The 26,994-nt window shown below is 43.0% G+C and overlaps 1 protein-coding gene across 1 annotated transcript in view; it reads right to left on the bottom strand.

The window, feature by feature from the left end:
- cdc42se2 (CDC42 small effector 2) overlaps window positions 1-26,994 on the bottom strand; it is a 73,833-nt gene that overhangs the window by 42,246 nt on the left and 4,593 nt on the right. The window lies entirely within an intron of this gene.

Below are 26,994 nucleotides of genomic sequence, written 5' to 3'. Positions count from 1 at the left end.
AATAAGCTCATCGATGACGTCGTCCCCACAGTGACTGTACATACATACCCCAACCAGCAGGTACCCTAGTGTTATGAGATTTTGGCCAGTAACCGAAAGGTTGCTGGATAGAATCCCCGAGCTGACAAGGTAAAAATCTGTAATTCTGCCCCTGAGCAAGGCAGTTAACCCCCTGTTCCTCGGTTATTATAGGCCCCCCCTCCACCACCTCTCTGATTCAGAGGGATTGGGTTAAATGCAAAAGACATGTCAGCCGAATGCATTCAGTTGTTCAACTGACTAGGTATCCCCCTTTCCCTTCCCCCAACCAGAAGCCATGGATTACAGGCAACATCCGCACAACATCCGATCAGTCTTCATTTCTTTCCAGGAGACATGCAGAACAAACCAATCTTCTGCAAGAGCTCAAATCAGTGGGTGGTGCAGGAAGTGTATGAGAGGCATGTCCACCTGGCTGTGTAGTGCAGAAAGTGTATGAGAGGCATGTCCACCTGGCTGTGTAGTGCAGAAAGGACCAGACGGTTGTCTACAAGGAGCCAGAGTCTCAGCCCCCTCAAACAAAACATCCCTGCCAACACCGCCACATCCTGCTAAACCATATGCCATTACCCAACAAAAGAAGAGAGGTTCACCAGCTGAAGAACATTCTGGAACATGCCTGGAACATTTAACAAACAACATCCTTATTAAGTTAGACTGTAGTAGTATACTATAGAACACCTAGTATGCTCACAACTGCATTGTGGTCTAGATATTACTAGCTGAAGTACATATGTATATAATTGGGTTTTATATATATATTTTTTTTATAAAATAAATATATTAAAAAATCACAAGTGTAATGACAGGTGACTAAAGGATTCCCTCTGCATCAGAAACCAATAGTGTTGACTTCAACTTCTTGATCAACTCATTGCGATATTCATAAAATGTTATTTGGATAAATTAGCTTCAGTCTTATTGCTAAATCAAAATATGCAGGTTTTAATAAAAAACATGAGTCTGTCAATATAATATATACACGTAGACAAGGCTTGTATTCTAGACAAAGTTTATTAGCTCTGGAGACTGAAGTGAGTTTACACAGCAGTATGCAGGAACAGTTATGGCAATGCATGACATATATACAGCAGAAGAAAAATATACTACTAACGACTAGAATAAATAGTACAGTCCTACAGTGCCTTGCGAAAGTATTCGGCCCCCTTGAACTTTGCGACCTTTTGCCACATTTCAGGCTTCAAACATAAAGATATAAAACTGTATTTTTTTGTGAAGAATCAACAACAAGTGGGACACAATCATGAAGTGGAACGACATTTATTGGATATTTCAAACTTTTTTAACAAATCAAAAACTGAAAAATTGGGCGTGCAAAATTATTCAGCCCCCTTAAGTTAATACTTTGTAGCGCCACCTTTTGCTGCGATTACAGCTGTAAGTCGCTTGGAGTATGTCTCTATCAGTTTTGCACATCGAGAGACTGAAATGTTTTCCCATTCCTCCTTGCAAAACAGCTCGAGCTCAGTGAGGTTGGATGGAGAGCATTTGTGAACAGCAGTTTTCAGTTCTTTCCACAGATTCTCGATTGGATTCAGGTCTGGACTTTGACTTGGCCATTCTAACACCTGGATATGTTTATTTTTTAACCATTCCATTGTAGATTTTGCCTTATGTTTTGGATCATTGTCTTGTTAGAAGACAAATCTCTGTCCCAGTCTCAGGTCTTTTGCAGACTCCATCAGGTTCTCTTCCAGAATGGTCCTGTATTTGGCTCCATCCATCTTCCCATCTATTTTAACCATCTTCCCTGTCCCTGCTGAAGAAAAGCAGGCCTAAACCATGATGCTGCCACCACCATGTTTGACAGTGGGGATGGTGTGTTCAGCTGTGTTGCTTTTACGCCAAACATAACGTTTTGCATTGTTGCCAAAAAGTTCAATTTTGGTTTCATCTGACCAGAGCACCTTCTTCCACATGTTTGGTGTGTCTCCCAGGTGGCTTGTGGCAAACTTTAAACAACACTTTTTATGGATATCTTGGATAAATGGCTTTCTTCTTGCCACTCTTCCATAAAGGCCAGATTTGTGCAATATACGACTGATTGTTGTCCTATGGACAGAGTCTCCCACCTCAACTGTAGATCTCTGCAGTTCATCCAGAGTGATCATGGGCCTCTTGGCTGCATCTCTGATCAGTCTTCTCCTTGTATGAGCTGAAAGTTTAGAGGGACGGCCAGGTCTTGGTAGATTTGCAGTGGTCTGATACTCCTTCCATTTCAATATTAGCGCTTGCACAGTGCTCCTTGGGATGTTTAAAGCTTGGGAAATCTTTTTGTATCCAAATCCGGCTTTAAACTTCTTCACAACAGTATCTCGGACCTGCCTGGTGTGTTCCTTGTTCTTCATGATGCTCTCTGCGCTTTTAACGGACCTCTGAGACTATCACAGTGCAGGTGCATTTATACAGAGACTTGATTACACACAGGTGGATTGTATTTATCATCCTTAGTCATTTAGGTCAACATTGGATCCTTCAGAGATCCTCACTGAACTTCTGGAGAGAGTTTGCTGCACTGAAAGTAAAGGGGCTGAATAATTTTGCACGCCCAATTTTTCAGTTTTTGATTTGTTAAAAAAGTTTGAAATATCCAATAAATTTTGTTCCACTTCATGATTGTGTCCCACTTGTTGATTCTTCACAAAAAAATACAGTTTTATATCTTTATGTTTGAAGCCTGAAATGTGGCAAAAGGTCGCAAAGTTCAAGGGGGCCGAATACTTTCGCAAGGCACTGTACAAACTGAATAATTGCATATGGTGTGTTTGGGTGGTGCAGTATTCTGAGTCACTTTAACACAATGGGAAAGTGTTATGGGACAGTATTGTCTGAAGCAGTATTGTCTGTGAAGCAGTATCTAAACAGTATTGTCTGTGAAGCAGTATCTAAACAGTATTGTCTGTGAAAAAAATGGGCAATGGTTGTGTCTGTATTCCTACTGTAGCAGCAGGCTGTAGAATGAGACATCTCACAGACACTAGCTAGCTAGCTAGCTACAACACACGGGTATACAAACGCCAAGACTAATATGAGGTCATCAAGCCAAAGTCATTCCTTTTTTTTATTCTCCTCCATCAAAAACATGTCCCCAGTTTTGCTCCTAATGAGAGGCAACGAGGTTAAACTGGGCTAATTAGCTAAGTATAACTGTTAGACTACAGTACATTATAGCAAACACAGCTAGCTAGCTAAACTTGATGTGGTGCTAGCAAGCCCTGTTATGGCCTAATCTATCACCAAATTGTACTGTACAACACTGCCTCGTGTAAAAAGAGAGTTTATATTGCTAGCTAGCTACCGACAGCAAAATAACTTACTCATTTGTCATTTACCATCCCGAGTCCTGGTCCAGCTGGTCCAGGCTGCCGCCGCTACTCGCTGGTCTCGCGAATTTGTCTCAACTCCAACTGCTACTCATGGAACAATGGATGCCTAGACAAATCATCTCCACTCTAAAGAATAATCTCAGCTAAAAGACCAACACATACAAATAAACAATCTATAAAGCCCAACATATACATACAAAGTATGTACTGTATATATATACACTTAGTGTATAAAACATTAAGAACACTATCCTAATATTGAGTTGCACCCCCCCCCCCCTATTTTGCCCTCAGAACAGCCTCAATTCACCGGTGCATGGACTCTACAATGTGTTGAAAGAGTTCCACAGGGATGCTGGCCCATGTTGACTCCAATGCTTCCTACACAGTTGCGTCAAGTTGGCTGGATGTCCTCCCCCCCCTTCATCTACACTGATTGAAGAGGATTTAACAAGTAACATCATAAAAGGGATCAAAGCTTTCATCTTGATTCACCTGGTCAGTCCATGTCATGGAAAGAGCAAGTGTCCTTAATGTTTTGTATACACAGTGGAAGTCGGTGGCGTTTCAGATTAGAGAGGGCGACTTTAGATTCTTATGAGCACGGCCTTATTTCTATTGCAGCATATTGGATGACTGTCGTTCATATTCCATTAACCCAGCTCAATGTAACTTCAATAGGTTTAGACTACTACATGATACTAAACTGTTCCCTATATCCATCATGAGGTTGCTACAACCTAGCCAATGAATGAAAGTTTACAACGTAGGTGCACAGGTCGAGAGAAATTTGAGTAAGGTAAAACACTTTAACTGAATCAACGGAATGAATAACTCCTGATCACTCGCACACAGTTCACTTTCATAGCAGGCACATAAACAGCACAATCACTTTTCTCGTTGTATAATTCCTTCTCTCACCTTTTCCCTTCACTTGAGGACCTCAATGCCAAACAGCTGTCTGTGACCAGGTGAAAAATAAAAACTTTGCCAAAACCTTTATACCATAAAACGCTAACCGATACACACAGACTACATTGTTGTCACCATATCAGCTTACATCATATTCAACATAGCAACTAGAACTAACGCGTTAGTAAATCCACTACAATCACGCAGTAGTGTAAAGCAAGCAGTTTAGCGGTTACACCGGCGGGCCCCAGTGGCAATAAATTAATCAAACCAAACACTTACCTTGACTTGGAAGAGCTCCCATGTTGAATAGCTTTAGCCAATTCGCTAATATAGCAACCATCTCTGTTGGATAGCCATAGACAGCTAGCTAACATAGCATCCCTCTCTGTTGGATAGCCATAGACAGCTAGCTAACATAGCATCCCTCTCTGTTGGATAGCCATAGACAGCTAGCTAACATAGCCAACACGCTAATACAGCAACCCTCTCGGTTTGAGCCGGGTGTTTGAGTAGGCTAAAAAGGCTAGTTACATTCACTAGCTAAGTAAGCAAATGTTAAGAAAATAAACAACTCTCCCTCTCGCTTCTTCATTTTTGAAGAAATTAATTTGTTCAAAACTGTTCAACTACTCACCACATTTTATGCACTGTTGCTAATGCATTCAGTAATAGATTCATTCTCTGTTCCTTTTATTGGGTGGACAACATGCCAGTTCATGCTGCAAGAGCTGATCGGTTGGAAAACACCCTCCGGAAATCGTCATCATTACTGTGCAAGTCTATGGAACGGGGTGAGAACCATGAGACTCCTAGGTTTTGTATTTAAGTCAATATACCCAGAGGAGGACGGAAACTAGCTGTCCTCCAGCTACACCATCGACAGTGCATTCGGAAAGTATTCAGACCACTTGACTTTTTTCACATTTTGTTACGTTACAGCCTTATTCTAAAATGCATAAAAAAATTTAATGTTAGGCCTCCCGGGTGGCGCAGTGGTTAAGGGCGCTGTACTGCAGCGCCAGCTGTGCCACCAGAGACTCTGGGTTCGCGCCCAGGCTCTGTCATAAGGGAGGTCCGTGGGGCGACGCACAATTGGCCTAGCATCGTCCGGGTTAGGGAGGGTTTGGCCGGTAGGGAAATCCTTGTCTCATCGCGCACCAGCGACTCCTGTGGCGGGCCGGGCGCAGCCAAGGTTGCCAGGTGCACGGTGTTTCCTCTGACACATTAGTGCGGCTGGCTTCCAGGTTGGATGGCGCTGTGTTAAGAAGCAGTGCGGCTTGGTTGGGTTGTGTATCGGAGGACGCATGACTTTCAACCTTCGTCTCTCCCGAGCCCGTATGGGAGTTGTAGCGATGAGACAAGATAGTAGCTACTAAAAACAAATTGGATACCACGAAATTGGGGAGAAAAAAATAAAAATAAAAAAATAAAAATAAAATACTTTTTTTTTTTATGTTAATCAACACAACACACACATAATGACAAAGCAAAAACAGCCTTTTAGATAAGTTTACAAATGTATAAATAAAAAACTCAAATATCACATTTACATAAGTATTCAGACCCACTCAAGGAGACTTGTCCCGAAGCCACTCCTGTGTTCTCTTGGTTATGTGCTTAGAGTCATTTCCTGTTGAAAGGTGAACTTTTGCCCAGTCGGAGGTCCTGAGCAGTCTGGAGCAGGCTTTCCATCAAGGATCTCTGCACTTTGCTATGTTCATCTTTGCCTCGTTCCTGACCAGTCTCCCAGTTCATGCCGCTGAAAAACATCCCCACAGCATGAAGCTGCCACCACCATGCTTCACCATAGGGATGGTGCCAGGTTTCCTCCAGACGTGACGCTTGGCATTCAGGCCAAATGGTTCAATCTTGGTTTCATCTGACCAGAGAATATTGTTTCTCATGGTCTGAGAATCCTTTAGGTGCCTTTTGGCAAACTCCAAGCGGGCTGTCAAGTGCTTTTCACTGAGGAGTGGCTTCAGTCTGGACAAGCTCCTATAAAGGCCTGATTGGTGGAGTGCTGCAGAGATGGGTTGTCCTTCTGGAAGGTTCTCTCATCTCAACAGAGGAACTATGGAGCTCTGTCAGAGTGACCATTGGGTTATTTGTCCCCTCACTGACCAAGGCCCTTCTCCCCCGATTGCTCAGTTAGGCCGGCGGCCAGCTCTAGGTTGAGTCTTGGTGGTTCCAAAGGTGGGTAAAACTTTTTTGATGGGTAAAACTTTTTTTAAATCCATTTTATAATAAGGCTGTAAAGTAACAGAACGTGTAAAAAGTCAACGGGTCTGAACACTTTCAGAATGCACTGTATTACACACATACATATTTGCTTTCCTTGTTTTCAGACCCACAGGGAAGGTTCTCTCTGGTCACCTGGAGGGGCAGATGTAAAATCATCCTCGGCTGACAACCAACCTGTGTTGCTAGGCGGGGTGGAGATGATGTGGGTTGGGGGGAAAAGTGCCTTTGACGTGGGAAGTGTGAAGGGAGGGCTTCTTCAACTGGATTCAAAGCTAATGGAGAAGCACATGCACACAATGCTCCATTGTTTGTAAAAAACCATGACAACCAAAGTTTACTTTTTTCCCCTTATAGTTTGTGTCAACTGACTGACAACTCCTAAGGCAGTTGGGTCAGATGATTTGAGGAAAGGCAAGAGCAAGACGTGATCTCAAGTCTCCTAAGCCTCATGGTTGTTGGGTTACTGTCCTGTTTAACAAGAGTTGCTTACATCTATTTCATGATATACAGTGGGGCAAAAAAGTATTTAGTCAGCCACCAATTGTGCAAGTTCTCCCACTTAAAAAGATGAGGCCTGTAATTTTCATCATAGGTACACTTCAACTATGACAGACAAAATCACATTGTAGGATTTTTAATGAATTTATTTGCAAATGATGGTGGAAAATACGTATTTGGTCACCTACAAACCAGCAAGATCTCTGGCTCTCACAGACCTGTAACTTCTTCTTTAAGAGGCTCCTCTGTCCTCCACTCGTTACCTGTATTAATGGCACCCGTTTGAACTCGTTATCAGTATAAAAGACACCTGTCCACAACCTCAAAACAGTCACACTCCAAACTTCACTATGGCCAAGACCAAAGAGCTGTCAAAGGACACAGGAAACAAAATTGTAGACCTGCACCAGGCTGGGAAGACTGAATCTGCAATAGGTAAGCAGCTTGGTTTGAAGAAATCAACTGTGGGAGCAATTATTAGGAAATGGCAGACATACAAGACCACTGATAATCTCCCTCGATCTGGGGCTCCACGCAAGATCTCGCCCCGTGGGGTCAAAATGATCACAAGAACGGTGAGCAAAAATCCCAGGACCATATGGGGGGACCTAGAATGACCTGCAGAGAGCTGGGACCAAAGTAACAAAGCCTACCATCAGTAACACACTACGCCGCCAGGGACTCAAATCCTGCAGTACCAGACATGTCCCCCTGCTTAAGCCAGTACATGTCCAGGCCCGTCTGATGTTTGCTAGAGAGCATTTGGATGATCCAGAAGAAGGTTGGGAGAATGTTATATGGTCAGATGAAACCAAACTAGAACTTTTTGGTAAAAACTCAACTCGTCGTGTTTGGAGGACAAAGAATGCTGAGTTGCATCCAAAGAACACCATACCTACTGTGAAGCATGGGGGTGGAAACATCATGCATTGGGGCTGTTTTTCTGCAAAGGGACCAGGCCGACTGATCCGTGTAAAGGAAAGAATGAATGGGGCCAAGTATCGTGAGATTTTGAGTGAAAACCTCCTTCCATCAGCAAGGGCATTGAAGATGAAACGTGGCTGGGTCTTTCAGCATGACAATGATCCCAAACACACCGCCCGTGCAACGAAGGAGTGGCTTCGTAAGAAGCATTTCAAGTTCCTGGAGTGGCCTAGCCAGTCTCCAGATCTCAACCCCATAGAAAATCTTAGGAGGGAGTTGAAAGTCTGTGTTGCCCAGCAACAGACCCAAAACATCACTGCTCTAGAGGAGATCTGCATGGAGGAATGGGCCAAAATACCAGCAACAGTGTGTGAAAACCTTGTGAAGACTTACAGAAAACGTTTGACCTCTGTCATTGCCAACAAAGGGTATATAACAAAGTATTGAGATAAACTTTTGTTATTGACCAAATACTTATTTTCCACCATAATTTGCAAATAAATTCATTTGAAAAAATCCTACAATGTGATTTTCTGGATTTGTTTCTCTCATTTTGTCTGTCATAGTTGAAGTGTAGCTATGATGAAAATTACAGGCCTTTCTCATCTTTTTAAGTGGGAGAACTTGCACAATTGGTGGCTGACTAAATACATTTTTGCCCCACTGTATTTCAGCGTAATGGGTGCATCATCAACCCGTTTATCTCCGTTATCTCTGCTGCAGCTTACGAGTCAGCTTTCCTTAGTTATTGATCGGGTGCTCTACAGCATAGCAGCACGCAGACAATGCATTATGTAACAGAGAGCCCTGCAAGGTTCTCAGTTTCACACAGAACTGACAGTCAGTAAGTATTACAGCCAGAAGAGGACTGGCCACCCCTTGGAGCCAGGTTCCTCTCTAGGTTTCTTTCTCAGGTTCCTGCCTTCTAGGGAGTTTACCCTAGCCACTGTGCTTCTGGACTCCACATTGCTTGTTCTTTAGGGTTTTAGGTTGGGTATCTGTATAGCACTTTGTGACAACTGCTGATACAAAAAAAAGGCTTTAGAAAATAAATTGTTTGGTAAATGAACGATCAGTTAGATAAAACAGATCCTTGACCCTATTTAATAATATCTGCTTCTGTTGCCAAGTCTCATAACGTAGCTGGCCTTCCCCTTTTCATTTGACTGGTGGTTAGCAGTTAAAAAAGCCTGGTTTCTGTGATTAACAGTAGGCTAGCCTATTTTCCTAGTGGTGCATGTTCTTTTACGTCATTCAGAGAAGTATTTTATCTCCTGCAAATCATTTTCCAGACAACTAGCCCGCATACAGTATAAGGGGGTGGAGTTTCTTTGTTGTGGCACATCCACCTGGTGTCCCCAATTGACCCTTTATTATTATTTTTTCCTTTGTTTTCTCGTGTCCTTTTCTGAAGAAAAAAAACCTGCGTTCAGGTTCAACCAGAGACTTTCAGTTGTTTTTCAACCCGTTCAAGACGGGTCCAACTGCTATCAGACAACACCCATAACATATTTATTAGTGGTTTTATTTCTGAGGCGGTCACAAGGAAATTCAAAAGTTCTCTCAATAGACGACAGCTCAACTCAATTGTGGAACTAGAGGTGACCTACGGAACCAGTATGAGGTAACAAGTAGCACTAAGTCTAGGTCTCTGGGGGATTCAGCTTGAGAAATGGAGATTCCACTTTGACCACAGAAATGTTGAATCTCATAATCAGAAAACCTAAAAAAAGGTCTGAGCAAGGAGATTAATCGAGCCCTCATTTTGGGCCTGGGCTGGGTTCCAAAATTATAACTAGACCCACAGCATTAAACCCTTTTACTTACAGTTAAAATGTTCACAGCAAAGTATGAAATTCGAGCTAGCGGGATGATTGGGCTCCTTCTTGCCAGACAGTAAATGGATCAAGAGGCAGGATTTTGCGATTAGTCTCGAACGGATCACACCGATATCCCTCCGGGTACTTTCATTTAAAAAAAGCTGTTTCAGCTATCTGCAGATTCAGCTCGCCTGTCCTCAAAAGGCAGACCTTCATTAAGTGAAGAATGCACCACCACCATGGCAACGAGAGGCAGGAGATAATTGCTGTGTCTTTAGCTGTTTGTTCTAGCGAAGGGAGTGACCGGGGAGGCCATCTCTGTTCCAGATTTTCTGGCTTTTAATCCAAACCTATATGTGCAATGCTGGATGACTCTGACATGGAAACTTGGAAGATGAATATTGGTTGACATACTACACACACACTACACACACACACACACACAAAAGTATGTGGACACCCCTTTAAATAAGAGGATTCGGCTATTTCAGCCACACACACTCCTGACAGGTATAAAAATCGAGCACACAGCCATGCAATCTCCATAGACAAACATTGGCAGTAGAATGGCCTTACAGAAGAGCTCAGTGACTTTCAACGTAGAGCTGTCATGCCACTTTTCCAACAAGTCAGTTCATAAAATGTCTGCCTTGCTAGAGCTGACCCTGGTCAACTGTAAGTGCTGTAATTGTGAAGTGGAAATACCTAACAGATCAGCCTGTAATAGTCTGTCCTCGGTTGCCACACCAAAGTACCTCTGGAAGCAACGTCAGCACAATAACTGTTTGTCGGGAGCTTCATGAAGTCTAGGTCTATCATAACCGCTATAGATACTGATATCATAACCGCCATCGATAAGAGACAATACCGTGCAGCTGTATTCATCGACCTGTCCAAGCCTTTCGACTCGGTCAATCACCACATTCTTATCAGCAGACTCAACAGCCTTGGTTTCTCAAATGACTGGCTCGCCTGGTTCACCAACTACTTCTCAGACAGAGTTCAGTGTATCAAATCGGAGGGCCTGTTGGAGGGCCTGTTGTCCGTTGTCTGGCAGTCTCTATGGGGGTGCCACAGGGTTCAATTCTCGGGCCGACTCTTGCTGCTGGTGATTCTCTGATCCACCTCTATGCAGACGATACCATTCTGTATACTTCTGGCCCTTCTTTGGACACTGTTAACTAACCTCCAGACGAGCTTCAATGCCATGCAACTCTCCTTCTGTGGCCTCCAACTGCTCTTAAATGCAAGTAAAACTAAATGCATGCTCTTCAACCGATCGCTGCCTGCACCTGCCCGTCCGCCCAGCATCACTACTCTGGAAGATTCTGACTTAGAATATGTGGACAACTACAAATACCTAGGTGTCTGGTTAGACTGTAAACTGTCCTTCCAGACTCACATTAAGCATCTCCAATCCAAAATTAAATGTAGAATCGGCTTCCTATTTTGCAACAAAGCATCCTTTATTCATGCTGCCAAACATTCCCTCGTAAAACTTCGGCGATGTCATTTACAAAATAGCTTCCAACACTCTACTCAGCAAATTAGATGCAGTCTATCACAGTGCCATCCGTTCTGTCACCAAAGCCCCATATACCACCCACCACTGCGACCTGTATGCTCTCGTTGGCTGGCCCTCGCTTCATATTCGTCGCCAAACCCACTGGCTCCAGGTCATTTATAAGTCTTTGCTAGGTAAAGCCCCGCCTCATCTCAGCTCACTGGTCTCCATAGCAGCACCCACCCGTAGCACACACTCCAGCAGGTATATCTCACTGGTCATCCCCAAAGCCAATTCCTCTTTGGGAGCCTTTCCTTCCAGTTCTCTGCTGCCAATAACTGGAACAAACTGCAGAAATCACTGAAGCTGGAGACTCATATCTCCCTCACTAACTTTAAGCACCAGCTGTCAGAGCAGCCCACAGATCACTGCACATATCCCATCTGTAGATAGTCCATCCAACTACCTCATCCCCATACTGTTATTTATTTTGCTCCTTTGTACCCCAGTATGTCTACTTGCACATTCATCTTCTGTACATCTAATCACTCCAGTGTTTAATTGCTATGTTGTAATTATTTTGCCACTATGGCCTATTTTTTGCCTTACCTCCCTTATCCTACCTCATTTGCACACACTGTATATAGACTTTTTCTATTGTATTATTGACTCTGTTTATTCTATGTGTAACTCTGCTGTTTGTGTCGCACTGCTTTGCTTTATCTTGGCCAGGTCGCAACTTGTTCTCAACTAGCCTACCTGGTTAAATAATGGTGAAATAAAATAGAAAAAATGAAATCGGTTTCCATGGCCGAGCAGCTTCACACAAGCCTAACATCACAATGCGCAATGCCAAGCGTCGGCTGGAGTTGTAAAAGCTGCCACCATTAGACTCTGGCACACTTGAAACGCTTTCTCTGGAGAGAGTTTGAACGCTGATTGCGAGCCAGGCCTAACCGCCCAACATCAGTGCCCGACCTCACTAATGCTTGTGGCTAAATGGAAGCAAGTCCCCACAGTAATGTCGCAACATCTAGTGGAAAGTCTTCCCAGAAGAGTGGAGGCTGTTATAGCAGTAAAGGAGGGACCAGCTCCATATTAAAAACACCTGCGATTTTGGAATGAGATGTTTGACAAGCAGGTGTCTACATACACAAAAGTACGTTGTGTATTTCTCACTGTTGTGGACGAGGGCCTCAGCTAGCAAAATAGTTTAGTCTAAACATGTCCACTACAATCCTTCAAAATTGGTGCAAAGGTTGGAGTGAAGAGTCAATAACATGGATTCTTAACACCGTTTAAGACCATTCAATGGGGTCATCTTAGGGTCAAATAAGTTCCCTTGTCACAACAAACTAACATTTTGTATGGTCTGATAAGTGTACTGATTAGTTAGACTAAGAGTATCCTGCCCATTGTTCTTCACAATGACAGGAAGTACAAACAAAGGATTCGGTGGGCTTTAAAAATAACAGTTTTACAGTACTGTGGTCTTGAGGGAGGGTTTCTCTAACATGCAGGCTACTTGATAATGTTTGTGGAAGTCCTTCATGGAACTGTGATGCAGTGCGACCGAGCAAATTTCTCCTGTCAAATTTGGTCACAGTTGTCAGTGCAAGATTAGAGTAGCTACTTCAATCACAAGTTAAATCATGTCCGTAATACCTATTGTTGAATTCCAATTAAAATCACATGGTGATCCGAGTAGTGCGACTGAAAGGATAAAAATGTGGTGTAGCCGAAGCCAGAAACTCCTAGACATATCTAATTCTAATGGCGCCATATTTAGTTCCTACAGTATCCACTGTCCAGGTCTTATTTTTATTTTTATTGGCAGATGGAGTTGTAACTCGGTTGATTGGCATCGCACAGAGTACGTAATGCTCTGGGTGTTTTTAAAAAAAGGCCCAGTGACAAGCGTGCGCTCCAGATGTGTGTTAACCCCTTGGCTTCAGTCTCAGGACAGTGATCACACACCCAACCCGGTCAGACTAATGAATAGTCATGGGGAAAACTCACAGGTCGAGCACACAGCGAGTGTATACATATGTTGTTAATGTACGATTGCACATTTCCATTACATCTATACTGTGTTGTCTGGTGGTTCACTGAAGCCCTGGAATAGGTCTGCAGTGAACATATTCAGTTCAACACGACTGTGATGAAACAAGACGTGTTGGCAAAGAAGGTGACAGCCTAAAAACCCCCATTAAAATCCTCGCTGTTAAACCACTCAAACATGGGAGTAGCAGAGCTTCGAACGAGTGTTGGTTGGCCTGGAACCATATAAAAAGGGTACATACAGTGGCAAGAAAAAGTATGTGAACCCTTTGAAATTACCTGGATTTCTACATAAATGTGTCAAATTGGATCTTCATCCAAGTCACAACAGACAAACAGTGTGCTTCAACAAATAACACAAATTATTGAGTTTCAGGTCTATATTGAATACTTCATTTAAAAATTCACAGTGTAGGTTGGAAAAAGTATGTGAACCCCTAGGCTAATGACTTTTCCAAAAGCTAATTGAAAATCAGGAGTCAGCTAACCTGGAGTCCAATCAACGGGACGAGAATGGAGATGTTGGTTAGAGCCGTCTTGCCCTGTAAAAAAAACCTCACAAAATTTGAGTTTGCTATTCACAAGAAGCATTGCCTGACGTGAACCATGCCTCAAACAAAGAGATCTCAGAAGACCTAAGATTAAGAATTGTTGACTTGCATAAAGCTGGAAAAGGTTACAAAACTATTTCTAAACGCCTTGATGTTCATCAGTCCACAGTAAGACAAATTGTCTATAAATGGAGAAAATGCTGACACTGTTGCTACTCTCCCGAGTGGCCGTTTTCTGCGCTGTGCTCTTGCAGTTTGCTCAATGAGGTTAAGAGGAATCCTAGAGTGTCAGCTAAAGACTTACAGAAATCTCTGGAAAATGTTAACATCTCTGTTGATGAGTCTACAATACGTAAAACACTAAACAAGAATGGTGTACATGGGAGGACACCATGGAAGAAGCCGGACAGATGAAACTACAGTTGAGTTGTTTGGAAAGAACACACAGCACTACCGATATGTGTGGAGGAAAAAGACACAGCACACCAACATCAAAACCTCATCCAACACTGTAAAGTATGGTGGAGGGAGCATCATGGTTTGGGGCTGCCTCAGGGCCTGGACAGCTTGCCATCGACGGAAAAATAAACTCCCAAGTTTATCAATACATTTTGCGGGAGAATGTTAGGCTATCTGTCCGCCAATTGAAGTTCAACAGAAGTTGGGTGATGCAACAGGACAACGACCCAAAACGCAGAAGTAAATAAACAGAATGGCTTCAACAGAAGAAAATACATCTTCTGGAGTGGCCAAGTCAACCCGAGTCCTGACCTCAACCCGATTGAGATGCTGTGGAATGACCTCAAGAGAGAAGTTCACACCAGACATCAAGAAAATTGCTGAGCTGAAACAGCTTCGTAAAGAGGAATAGTCAAAAAATTCCTCCTGACTGTTGTGCAGGTCTGATCCGCAACTACAGAAAACATTTGGTTGAGGTTATTGATGCCAAAGGACGGTCAACCAGTTATTAAATCCAAGGGTTCATATACCCTTTCCCACCCTGCACTGTGAATGTTTACATGGTGTGTTCAATAATGACATGAAAACATATTGTTTGTGCGTTATTAGTTTAAGCAGACGTTTTTTTGTCTATGGTTGTGACCTAGATGAAGATCAGATCAAATTTTATGACCAATTTATGCAGAAATCCAGGTAATTCCAAAGGGTTCACATACTTTTTTCTTGCCTCTGTCTATCTACATGCTTCCAGTACACATGCATTGTAAATTACATAAAAAAGGTTACAATTCAACACATGAGCCCCAAGGGACAATTATACTTGGAATCTATGACTGATAGCCTTTTACAGAGGGGAGGGAAGGGTCTTAAAACATTGGAGGATCTCCTAAAAAGAAACATATGGGTGCTAGATTAGATTAGAGGGTTACTGAGCATCCTGCAGTGTTGACTACAAACACACTGCTTAGCAGTACAATGCTCTCAGGGGAAAATGTAAGCCTACACTGTGTGCGCGTGTTGGAATAACAAAAACCTCAAGTTGAACAAGGTAAAACTAGAGGTAGGGCCTGGATGACTTAAAAAGGGTCTTCATGATTAATGGATTGATATTAATTAGAAACTGGGTCGTTCGAGCAACGAATGTTGATTGGCATTAGTGGTATGTAAGACTGTATACTACGGGTATGACAAAACATTTATATTTAGTGCTCAAATTACAATGGTAACCAGTTTATAAAAGCTGTAAAGGCACCTTGGGGTGGGGGGGTTGTGGTATATGGTCAACATACCACAGCTAAGGGCTATATCCAGGCACTCAGCGTTGCGTTAAGAACAGCCCTTAGCCATGGTACACTACATGGACAAAATATGTGGAGATCTGCTCGTCAAACATCTCATTCCAAAATCATAGGCGTTAATATGGACTTGGTCCCCCCTTCGCTGCGATAACAGCCTCCACTCTTCCGGGAAGGCTTTCTACTAGAAGTTGGAACATTGCTGAGGGGACTTGCTTCCATTCAGCTACAAGAGTATTAGTGAGGTCAGGCACTGATGTTGGGTGATTAGGCCTGGCTCGCAATCGGTGTTCCAATTCATCCCAAAGGTGTTCAATGGGGTTGAGGTCAGGCCAGTCAAGTTCTTCCACACCAATCGACAAACCATTTCTGTATGGACCGCACTTTGTGCACGGTCATACTGAAACAGGAAATGGCACTCCCCAGACTGTTGCCACAAAGTCAGAAGCACAGAATTGTCTAGAATATCATTGTATGCTGTAGCGTAAAGATTTTCCTTCACTGGAACTAAGGGCCAAGCCCGAACCATGAAAAACAGCCACGTGTATATGCTCCTAAAAACCAATGAGATGGGTAGCCAGGCGCTAAAATAGAACTTGGTTCTATGTGTAACGCTACCCACGTACCAACTCCTCATTGGTTTTTAGGAGCATATACCCACGTACCATCTCCTCATTGGTTTTTAGGAGCATATACCCACGTACCATCTCCTCATTGGTTTTTAGGAGCATATACCCACATAGGTGATTGAAAGATGACGTGAGGTTCACACTCCAGTTGGTAGTGCATCTTAAAGTTGGTTGCCAACCGCCACATAAAGTCCAACAATGTTTATATCCCAGGACAAATTAGCTAGCAACAGCAAGCTAGCTAGCTAAATTGCCATAAATGTTGAATGCTTTTTGATCTGTGACCAAATTTATATAGTTGGTTCAGAGTTTGCGATGATATTTCAACCTGCGTGTCCTGATCACGTCTGGTGTGGGTGGACAATATCAACGTGCGGTCTGGTCAGCATGTTAGGCTTGTGTGCGTCCATGGAAATCCATTTCATGAAGCTCCAGACGAACAGTTATTGTGCTGACGTTGCTTTCAGAGGAAGTTCGGAACTCGGTAGTGACTGTTGCAACCGAAGACAGAATATTTTTACGTGCTTCAGCACTCTCCAGTCCCGTTCTGTGAGCTTGTGTGGTCTACCACTTTGAGGCTGAGCCGTTGTTGCTCCTAGATGTTTCCACTTCACAATAACAGCACTTACTGTTGACCGGGGCAGGTGTAGCAGGGCTGCAATTTGACATGTTGTAAAGGTGGCATCCTGGGACAATGTCACGTTGAAAGTTACTGAGCTCTTCAGTAAGGCCACTCTACTGCCAATATTTATCTATGGAGATTGTTTGGCTGTGTGCTCGATTTTATACACCTGTCAGCATTGGGTGTGGCTGAAATAGCAGAATCTACTAATTTGAAGGGATGTCCAGATACTTTTGGCCATGTAGTGTATATTGGCCATTTACCACACCCCCTCTGGCCTTATTGTTGAATTATAATAGTAAGGAAGACAAACGATATGGCAGGGGATGACTTGTGTAAAGCATTAGCTTCGAGGCGTGTCCCTGGGCCTGAAGCTCTTGGCAAGACATTTCATATTATTCATTTCACACACCCATTCACATCTGAACAAAAATAATAATAATAATATGTGCTCGAAAATGATTGAACTTATTTCAAAATATACAAACAAATAACTACTATTCAACATTTTTGGAGTTGCAGTTCCACCTGTACATGTGAATGCATCTTTTAAAATACCCATAATTCTCCTCTAGGCTGCATTACTGCATTCCTAACAGACTCAGACCCCCAAACCCCCAATTAGTCCCCTTTCTGACCTGTTTGAGGGGTTAAGACCAGTTCTGTGTGGATTTGTCTTTGGACTTGGTACTGGCCGGAAAGGTTGGTTTGTGGTTTACTGCTTCTACCAGCCTAAGCAATGGAAGCAAAGACAATTCAGACATTGACATGAGAAAGGGCTTACAAAGCAAATTTTATTTGCCAAATGGTTAGCAGATGTTAATGCGAGTGTAGCGAAATGCTTGTGCTTCTAGTTCCGACAATGCAGTAATAACCAACGAGTAATCTAACCTAACAATTCCACAACAACTACCTTATACACACACACACACACACACAGACACGTGTAAAGTATAAAGAATATGTACATAAAGATATGAATGAGTGATGGTACAGAACGGCATAGGCAAGATGCAGTAGATGGTATTGAGTACAGTATATACACATATGAGATGAGTAATGTAGGGTATGTAAACATAAAAGTGTCATTGTTTAAAGTGGCTAGTGATCCAGTCACTAGCCGTCTTTCAATGAATGGGTTCTGCAATTCCAAAAAACATACATTAGAAAATATTTGAGCACATCTCATTTATGACATAGTACACATCAATTACAAAAGTCGTACCGCAGTGATTTTTGCAATTGACCGAAGTTTGATTGTTTTTTTTTTTTTAAATGCATTTTTAAAGTTGAGTGCATACGGCATAACATATCTTAAAGAATCAGCTTCAAAAAACAGAGGCTCAGACTGCTCTACAGAAGCTAATTTACACGGATCTCGCATTACAGATTAGTCTCGGATCCTTATGATCAATACCAATCCAACAATAGCGTAACAATGCCGATGACTACTCCCTATGCAGTTGAACTGAATTCAGACAAGCCTCAAAGCTTTTGCTTCAACTGCTGTAGTGTAAATCTAAGGTCGAGACAAACGTCTGCTAATTACGTGACCTTCAGCGAAAGGGCAAGTAGGCAGCAATAAAGAGGAAGACTTAAATATCAGCCGTCTCTCTCTCCAGGGTGAAAGAGCTAGATTCCCCAGTGCTAGCTTTCTGATGTCTACTGCGTTAACTCAGAATTAGCGTCAGCACGGTTTTGCTCAAGGTTGCATTCAGGGCTATAGGCATTTCCATTGGTCACTGCCAGATCCCATCCAGGCATATATTCTATAGAAATGTAGTAGAGTACTTCCTGTGTCCAGTGTGCATGTCCAGTATAATATTTTTTAAAAATGTCCATGCAGCCCAGATCCAACCACCAACTGACAGGGTGGTGATAAGTAGTATAAGCAACAGATAACCCTTGTGATGCTGTAACACACCAGTGCCTCTGCTGATTACAGTTTACAGCCATGCTGGTGTGTGGAAGGAGACTGGGCTTGACCACTGAGCAGATAACAGAGCCTGTGAAGGGATGTGCTTTGGTTTTGGATGCCACGTGTGAGCAAAAGCACTGATAACTGCCACCCAAATTTAGGGCAGGGCAAGTCCACGGTAAACGGAATTACGTGTCGACTCACTTTAAAAATGTATGCAAAAAAAAAGAAAAAAAAGGAACCGATTTCAAAAGTTTAACAAACCATACAACTATAAAGGACAACGACTACTTTTAACCATTTCCACAAACAAACAAAAAATACAAAAACGAATTTAGTTGAACTGTGCAGATGCAAACATGTTACAGAATTTCTCAGGTTTTTATGCAACCACGTTTTCCAAAAACTTGAATATCTTCTCCACATTAAGATTTAAACAGGTCTGCAGAAAGAATGGTGTGTCAGCTACGACATCTCTTTCACATAGAGTTGATCATGCTATTGATTGTGACATGTTGTCCCATTCCTCTTCAATGGCGAAGTTGCTGGATATTGGTGGGAACTGGAACACACTGTTGTACATGTCGATCCAGAGCATCCCAAACGTGCTAATGGATGACATGTCTGATGAGTATGCAGGGAACCGGGACATTTTCAGCTTCCAGGAATTGTATACAGATCCTTGCAACATGGTGCCATGCATTATCGTGAAATTCTTTGGTTGTGAAAACCCAGTTTCATCAGCTGTCCAGGTGGCTGGTCTCAGACAATCCCGCAGGTGAAGAAGCCTGATGTGGATGTCCTAGGCTGGCGTGGTTACACGTGGTCTGTGGTTATGAGGCCAGTTGGACGTACTGCCAAATTCTCCAGAACAACGTTGGAGGCGGCTTATGGTAGAGAAATAATCACTCAATTATTTGTCACCAGCTCTGGTGGACATTCCTGCAGTCAGCATGCCAATTGCATGCTACCTCAAAACATGAGACATCTGTGCCATTGTCATGTGTGATACAACTGCACATTTAGAGTGGTCTTTTATTGTCCCCCAGCACAAGGTGCACCTGTGTAATGATCATGCTGTTTAATCAGATTCTTGATATGCCACAACTGTCACCTGGATGGATTATATTGAAAAGGAGAAAAGCTCACTAAAACAGGGATGTAAACAAATTTGTGCACATAGAAAATGTATGGGATCTTTTATTTGAGCTCATGAAACATGGGACCTTACACTTTTTTTTTGTTGTTCAGTATAAATATACTTGTTGATATTAGTTGGCAGGGTTCATCACGTCAACATTATTGTGTTGATGTATTTATGAAGCCTTTTAAGACTTTCTGGTAGATGTTTTCTCAGACCCCCTTTTCCATCCATTTACGCAGAAATCAAATCCTTTAACTTACGCCCAATTTATAAAGATGAAAAACCGTAATTAAAAAAAAAAAAAAAAAGGAGAGTCTTACCTTTCATTTGACACCCAATTTGACATGCTCCTATAAAACTTCACACGTTGGTGCTCATGGGTCCTTTTACATGGAAATGCCTGGCACCAATTCAGCCAAACTTCAGGGGCTAATTATCACAACGGTAAATGTTCACAGGTAGAAAAGCTGGAGCACACAGAGTATAAACGTTTTCCTACAGACAGACAGACAACACCACCATGTTTAGACAGCCCTCCATACAGACCAGAGGTCGACCACCATGTTTAGACAGCCCTCCATACAGACCAGAGGTCGACCGATTCATCGGAATGGCCCATTAATTAGGGCTGATTTCAAGTTTTCATAACAATCGGAAAATCGAACAACCGATTTTGCTTTTTTTTTATTTTATTTAACTAGGTAAGTCAGTTAAGAACACATTCTTATTTTCAATGACGGCCTAGGAACGGTGGGTTAACTGCCTCGTTCAGGTGCAGAACAACAGATTTTCACCTTGTCAGCTAAGGGGGATCCAATGTTGCAACCTTACAGTTACCTAGTCCAACGCAAATACGACCTGCCTCTCTCTCGTTGCACTCCACAAGGAGACTGACTGCCTGTTATGCGCATGCAGTAAGCCAAGGTAAGTTGCTATCTAGTTAAACGTATCTTATAAAAAACAATCAATCATAATCACTAGTTAACTACACATGGTTGATGAAATTACTAGATATTATCTAGCGTGTCCTGTGTTGCATATAATCTGACTGAGCATACAAGTATCTAAGTATCTGACTGAGTGGTGGTAGGCAGAAGCAGGCGCGTTTTGCCAGCAGCTCTTCATTGTGTGTCAAGCATTGTGCTGTTTATGACTTCAAGCCTATCAACTCCCGAGATGAAGCTGGTGTAACCGATGTGAAATGGCTAGCTAGTTAGCGCGCCGCTAATAGTGTTTCAAACGTCACTCGCTCTGAGCCTTGGAGTGGTTGTTCCCCTTGCTCTGCATGGGTAACGCTGCTTCGAGGGTGGCTGTTGTCGTTGTGTTCCTGGTTCGAGCCCAGGAACAGGGAGAGGGATGGAAGCTATACTGTTCCACTGGCAATACTAAAGTGCCTATAAGAACATCCAATAGTTAAAGGTTAATGAAATACAAATGGTACAGAGGGAAATAGTCGTAGTTATTATAGGAATTATACAACCTAAAACTTCTTACCTGGGAATATTGAAGACTCATGTTAAAAGGAACCACCAGCTTTCATATGTTCTCATGTTCTGAGCAAGGAACTGAAACGTTAGCTTTCTTACATGGCACATATTGCACTTTTACTTTCTTCTCCAACACTTTGTTTTTGCATTATTTAAACCAAATTGAACATGTTTCATTATTTATTTGAGACTAAATTGATTTTATTGATGTATTATATTAAGTTAAAAGTGTTCATTCTGTATTGTTGTAATTGTCATTATTATAAATAAATAAAAATACATTTAAAAATAATAATAATAAATACAATTTTTAAAAATATCTAAAAAATGTGGCCGATTAATCGGTATCAGCTTTTTTGGTCCTCCAATAAATCGGTATCGGCGTTGAAAAATCATAAGCGGTCGACCTCTAATACAGACAGCCCTCCATACAGAGAGCCCATGTGACTCGACATGTCTTGTCACTAAGCAGAGTAGTTGCTATGGATACTGAACTGAGGGCCAAGGCACTTATTTATAAGCGGGAAATGAAAAAAACTTCATTCATTTGCTCACTCTCTTTCTGAATGTGCCCAATCATTACTGCACTGGTGCAATTACAAGTCAGGCCCACACATGAGTTGACACTGATTCATAACCCAAAATGATCTTCTGGATTGAAATCACAATTAGGTAAACTGACAGCAGCGCTCAGGCGTTGGCTAAGGAAACAATTCATTCATGAGCTTTTAAATCTTTCAGGTTCTACACAGATATGATGTAAAACTGTGTTACACAAGGAAGCTCACCCTGTTCGCATGCAGACGTTGTACTACTTGGCTGCATGAGCCCCAGTGAATCCAGATGTCACAAAATACGTTCAGACGAGCTTGTTCATAGGCATAACCAGCTATCATAATGCTTTAAAAATGTGGACTTCTTTGGGAATTTCGTTTGGGAGGGCAGTAGAGCAGTAGGCCTAAGTTTCAATTTGTGGCAACTGCACAAGGACACCTACTTCAGCCGGCGTTGGGTTATATACAGCTGCATTGGTAGAATATGCCCTGCAGCACTACTGGAAGAATGGAGTCTTCACTCGATTAGAGAGTTTGTTCATCGTTGATGTAGTTACGTCATGCTATAGGTTTGCAACTTCTTCTCTTGGCTGTTAAATCACCCGCTCTCAGTTTGTTAAGTACGGCTTGTTCCCTTGATATTACAGATAGCAAATATAGGACAGGTCTGAATGTGCAAAGCAGGGACGACTACGGAGGGTGTTTTATCATTCCTCAGTCAGACGCCAGCTGTAAGCGATGTAGGGGGATTGTCAGATAGGGCCCCTAAAGTGGTTCAGGGATGACAAAAAGGAGACTATCATTTCGCATGCCTTTACTTAAGAGGTAATGCCTCCATTTCCATTGGGCGTCCCCGTGTGGGGCAGCAGTCGAAAGCACTGCATCTTTGTGCAAGAGGCAGTCCCTGGTTCGAATCCAGGCTGTATCACATCCGACCGTGATTGGGAGTCCCATGGGGCGGCGCGCAATTGGCCCAGAATAGTCCAGGTTTGGCCGGAGTAGGCCGTCATTGTAAATAAAACAAATAAAATGTCTTGAATTTTTTTTTTTTTTTTAATGGGGGTTGATCAACGACATACCCCCTTGCAGGACATCATTTTCCGTTATAGCGGGCTTTCTGGGTTTCTCCAAACCCCTGTGGTTCTCTGTTAGGTTAAGTGCATGGATCATGAGCATGCCAGAAGAGTGTTTTGTCTAGATTTGAGGTCACAGCCTCAGTCAGTCTCAAACCACTTAACATGTCAAGACTCAGCAAGTAAAGCATCTGGGGAAAGGCAACAGTGTTAGTAAAACTAGGTTGCATTTTATGCGTAGTCAAACATTTTCCATGTTGTATGTTTTTTTCAGAAGCACAACATAATAAGTCTTCAGCCAATGCAGTGGATGTGGTCTAGTAAAGAGTTCCCACCATTGACATGACAAATGTAGGTTTTACACCGCTTTTCTCAAAGTACTCGGAGAGGAAAGAAACTACAAGAGAATGTTATTCATTAACCACTCCAACTTTTATTCTGACAGAAAAAAAATGTAATGAAACTCCAGCAAGAGCAGGCGTCGTCATGAGAAGAAATTATAAAATGGTCCATTGGGGGTAAATGTTTTTTTTACAAAGCCAAAATAACATTTAATAGATTGTGATCACTTTGTTGATCAAGGTCCAACCGAAATGTGACTTCCGCTTTTAACCCAATCCCTCCAAAAGACACACATACATAAAACAAGTTTTGGAGGGGCAGAGGGCTGCCACATTGGGTGCCCGGGGAGCCCTTGTTGTGGGGAGTTAAGTTCCTTGCTCAAGGACACAATGGCAGGCAATGGCATCTAGAATTTGATACTGGTAGTAGCCCTCCGGTTGCCAGCTCACTGATAGATTTTTCCCGGGACTTGAACTGGCAACCCTCCAGTTGCTGGCTCGCCTCTGACTGCAAGGCTACCTTCATTTATTTATTAATATATTAGCCTACTCGTTAAAAGCTAGAATCCTTAATTGAAACAAAGTGGTCACCTCACCTCTTCTGTTTTTGTTTTTAAAGCTGAGGGCTGGGCCTAGAGAAATGTAACCACTCAAAATCAGCTATGGATGCAAGGAATGACCATCAAAAATATAGTTTTAACCATGTTTTCAGGCTATATACAGTGTTTGTTTACATTTACTTTGTTTGGCCTCCCGAGTGGCACAAAAGTCTAAAGCACTGCATTGCAGTGTTTTAAGTGTCACTACAGATCCAGGTTCGATCCCAGGCTGTCATGCAGCCGGCTGTGACCGGGAGACCCATGAGGCGGTGCACAATTGGCCCAGCGTCATCCGGTTTAGGGGAGGGTTTGGCCAGCCGTGATTTCCTTGTCCCTCTAGCAACTTGTGGCGGGCCGGGCGCCTGCAAGCTGACTTTGGTCGCCAGCTGGACGATGTTGTTTCCTCCGACACATTATGGCAGCTGGCTTCTGGGTTAAGAAGCCAGACTTCCAGGCTTGGCTGGGTCGTGTTTTTCGGAGGACGCATGGCTGAACCTGAACTGAGAACAGGAGGTATTTATAAGTTATATTCTTTAAGAATCAAATGGGTATAGGGTATGTAAAACATTCAAACAGGTCAGGGGGTAAGCACTGCAAAGTGCAGGACAGCCAGGCCAACCCTGGTCTGATTAGTGTACTGGTCATCATAGGGGCATCCAGTGAGGGTAGGACTACGAGGAGCGAGGGTGGGCCTACGTGTACCAGGAGCGAGGGTGGGCCTACGTGTACCAGGAGCGAGGGTGGGCCTACGTGTACCAGGAGCGAGGGTGGGCCTACGTGTACCAGGAGCGAGGGTGGGCCTACGTGTACCAGGAGCGAGGGTAGGCCTACGTGTACCAGGAGTGAGGGTAGGCCTACTTGTACCCTCACTCATTGGGATCAGCGAACCATGAGGCATCTGCCACATACACAACCAACCAATAAATTACTTTAGCCAGATTCCTCCGATTCTCTTTAGCAGTGCCAGTGTCTGGCTCAAAAGAACCCCAAAGAAAAACAGAGCTGAGGGTCTTCGATAAACACAATGCTTGAAACAAGAGGGGCGGGCAAGGGGTTTGTGTGTGTGTGTGTGTGTGTTGTGGACCACAGCTGATTGAGAGAGAGCTGAGAAACAAGATTCGACAACACAGCATTGCAGGATAAATATGATATGGGGTTGTGGTGTAACAGAACGTAGTTGATCCGTACGGATCACCCACCACGGTTCGACACGCATGTGAACAAATCACAGTGTGAAATGCAGTTTTACTGCCGCGGTTACTTTAAAGTAATAATTCCCTAAATCTAAGACCGATGCGTGCTGTGTTTTACTCTGAAGGTTGATTTGATTATTATTATTTTTTAAGCAGTTGTGTGTACTGTTCACGTGAACGGAGCATGTTGAATTCCAACGAATCAAATCCTGGATGCTCGCGTTGTAAAAAGCAGAGAAGAAGAAAAGAGCAGTGGCTAGTGGGAGGAGCTGACGATCTGGAAAAGCCTCCCGCTTTATTTAAGTCTCATGTAGGGGAGCATTTTGGCTTCCCTGACAAATATGATGACAGGAGAAGGGTGGTGGGAGAGCACCATTACGGTGTGTAGGCATTGAGCCACAGAATTGTGGAAATACATTGAGCGTGGCCACACATTTTTAAAGCATCATCACCCTGGTGTGTCAGTGACAGGAGCCAACTCAGCCAAGAGACAACATTTAAACAGCCCTTTGCTGCAGAATCAGACCAGGCTGAAGTCATCACCAGATCTATTGGGATGTTTATCACTGCAGACACGAGGCCATACTCTGTAGTGGAAAACTAAAGGGTTTAAACATATGGTGAAAGTGCATGAGCCACGCTACAAAATCCCCTGGCGCACCCACTTCAGTGTGAAGATCGATCCAGATCTTTATGAACAGGAAAATATCAAAAATTGTCTACGAATTATCCAAGGCATCCTCTGTTACCCTCACCACAGACGGCTGGACCTCCAGGGTAACGGAAAGTTACATGACTGTGACTGCTCACTACACCACAGAGGAGTGGACCTCCAGGGTAACGGAAAGTTACGTGACTGTGACTGCTCACTACACCACAGAGGAGTGGACCTCCAGGGTAACGGAAAGCTACATGACTGTGACTGCTCACTACACCACAGAGGAGTGGACCTCCAGGGTAACGGAAAGCTACATGACTGACTGCTCACTAAAAGGAACCACCAGCTTTCATATGTTCTCATGCTCTGAGCAAGGAACTTAAACGTTAGCTTTCTTACATGGCACATATTGCACTTTTATTTTCTTCTCCAACACTTTGTTTTTGCATTATTTAAACCAAATTGAACACGTTTCATTATTTATTTGAGGCTAAATTTATTTTATTTATGTATTATATTAAGTTAAAATAAGTGTTCATTCAGTATTGTTGTAATTGTCATTATTACAAATAAAATAAAGATATCGGACGATTAATCGGTATCGGCGTTGAAAAATCATAATCGGTCGACCTCTACTATAGACACGCCCTCCTCATAGTCACAAATCTGCCACAGGTACTGCTATGAGCAGTAGCAGAGTGGAAGCTAGAGAGGCCCAATAGCAATATCCCAACCACCACAGATAATGCCAAGAACCAAGTAAATGCAGTGATAGAGGCTGAACTGGGGCCACAGATAGCTTGCTTTGCACATGTGGTCCTCCTTGGGAGGACCAGGGAGGTGGTTTCCTTTTTCCACCGGAGCACAACAGCCGTTCATGTGCTTAAGACCAAGCAGGAAGTGTAACAGCTACCGACCCACAAGCTCATACACGATGTCACAACAAGATGGAACTCTGAAAAAACAAAGACATCATCATCTTGTCTGATGATGACGTGAAAGTGGCAGAGGAGGTCCTCCAGGTGCTCAAACCCCTCAAAACGGTTACAACCCTATTGAGCACTGAAACTGCACTGTCTGTGTCCATGATCCTACCTCTGAAAACAAGGATTCTACAATCCA

Source organism: Oncorhynchus mykiss, chromosome 5 (assembly GCF_057628025.1).
Source record: "Oncorhynchus mykiss isolate SJ-2025 chromosome 5, ASM5762802v1, whole genome shotgun sequence".
NCBI classification, from domain to species: Eukaryota; Metazoa; Chordata; class Actinopteri; order Salmoniformes; family Salmonidae; genus Oncorhynchus; species Oncorhynchus mykiss.
The sequence above is the reverse complement of the archived record's forward strand: the minus strand, read 5'-3'. Positions and strand labels throughout refer to the sequence as shown.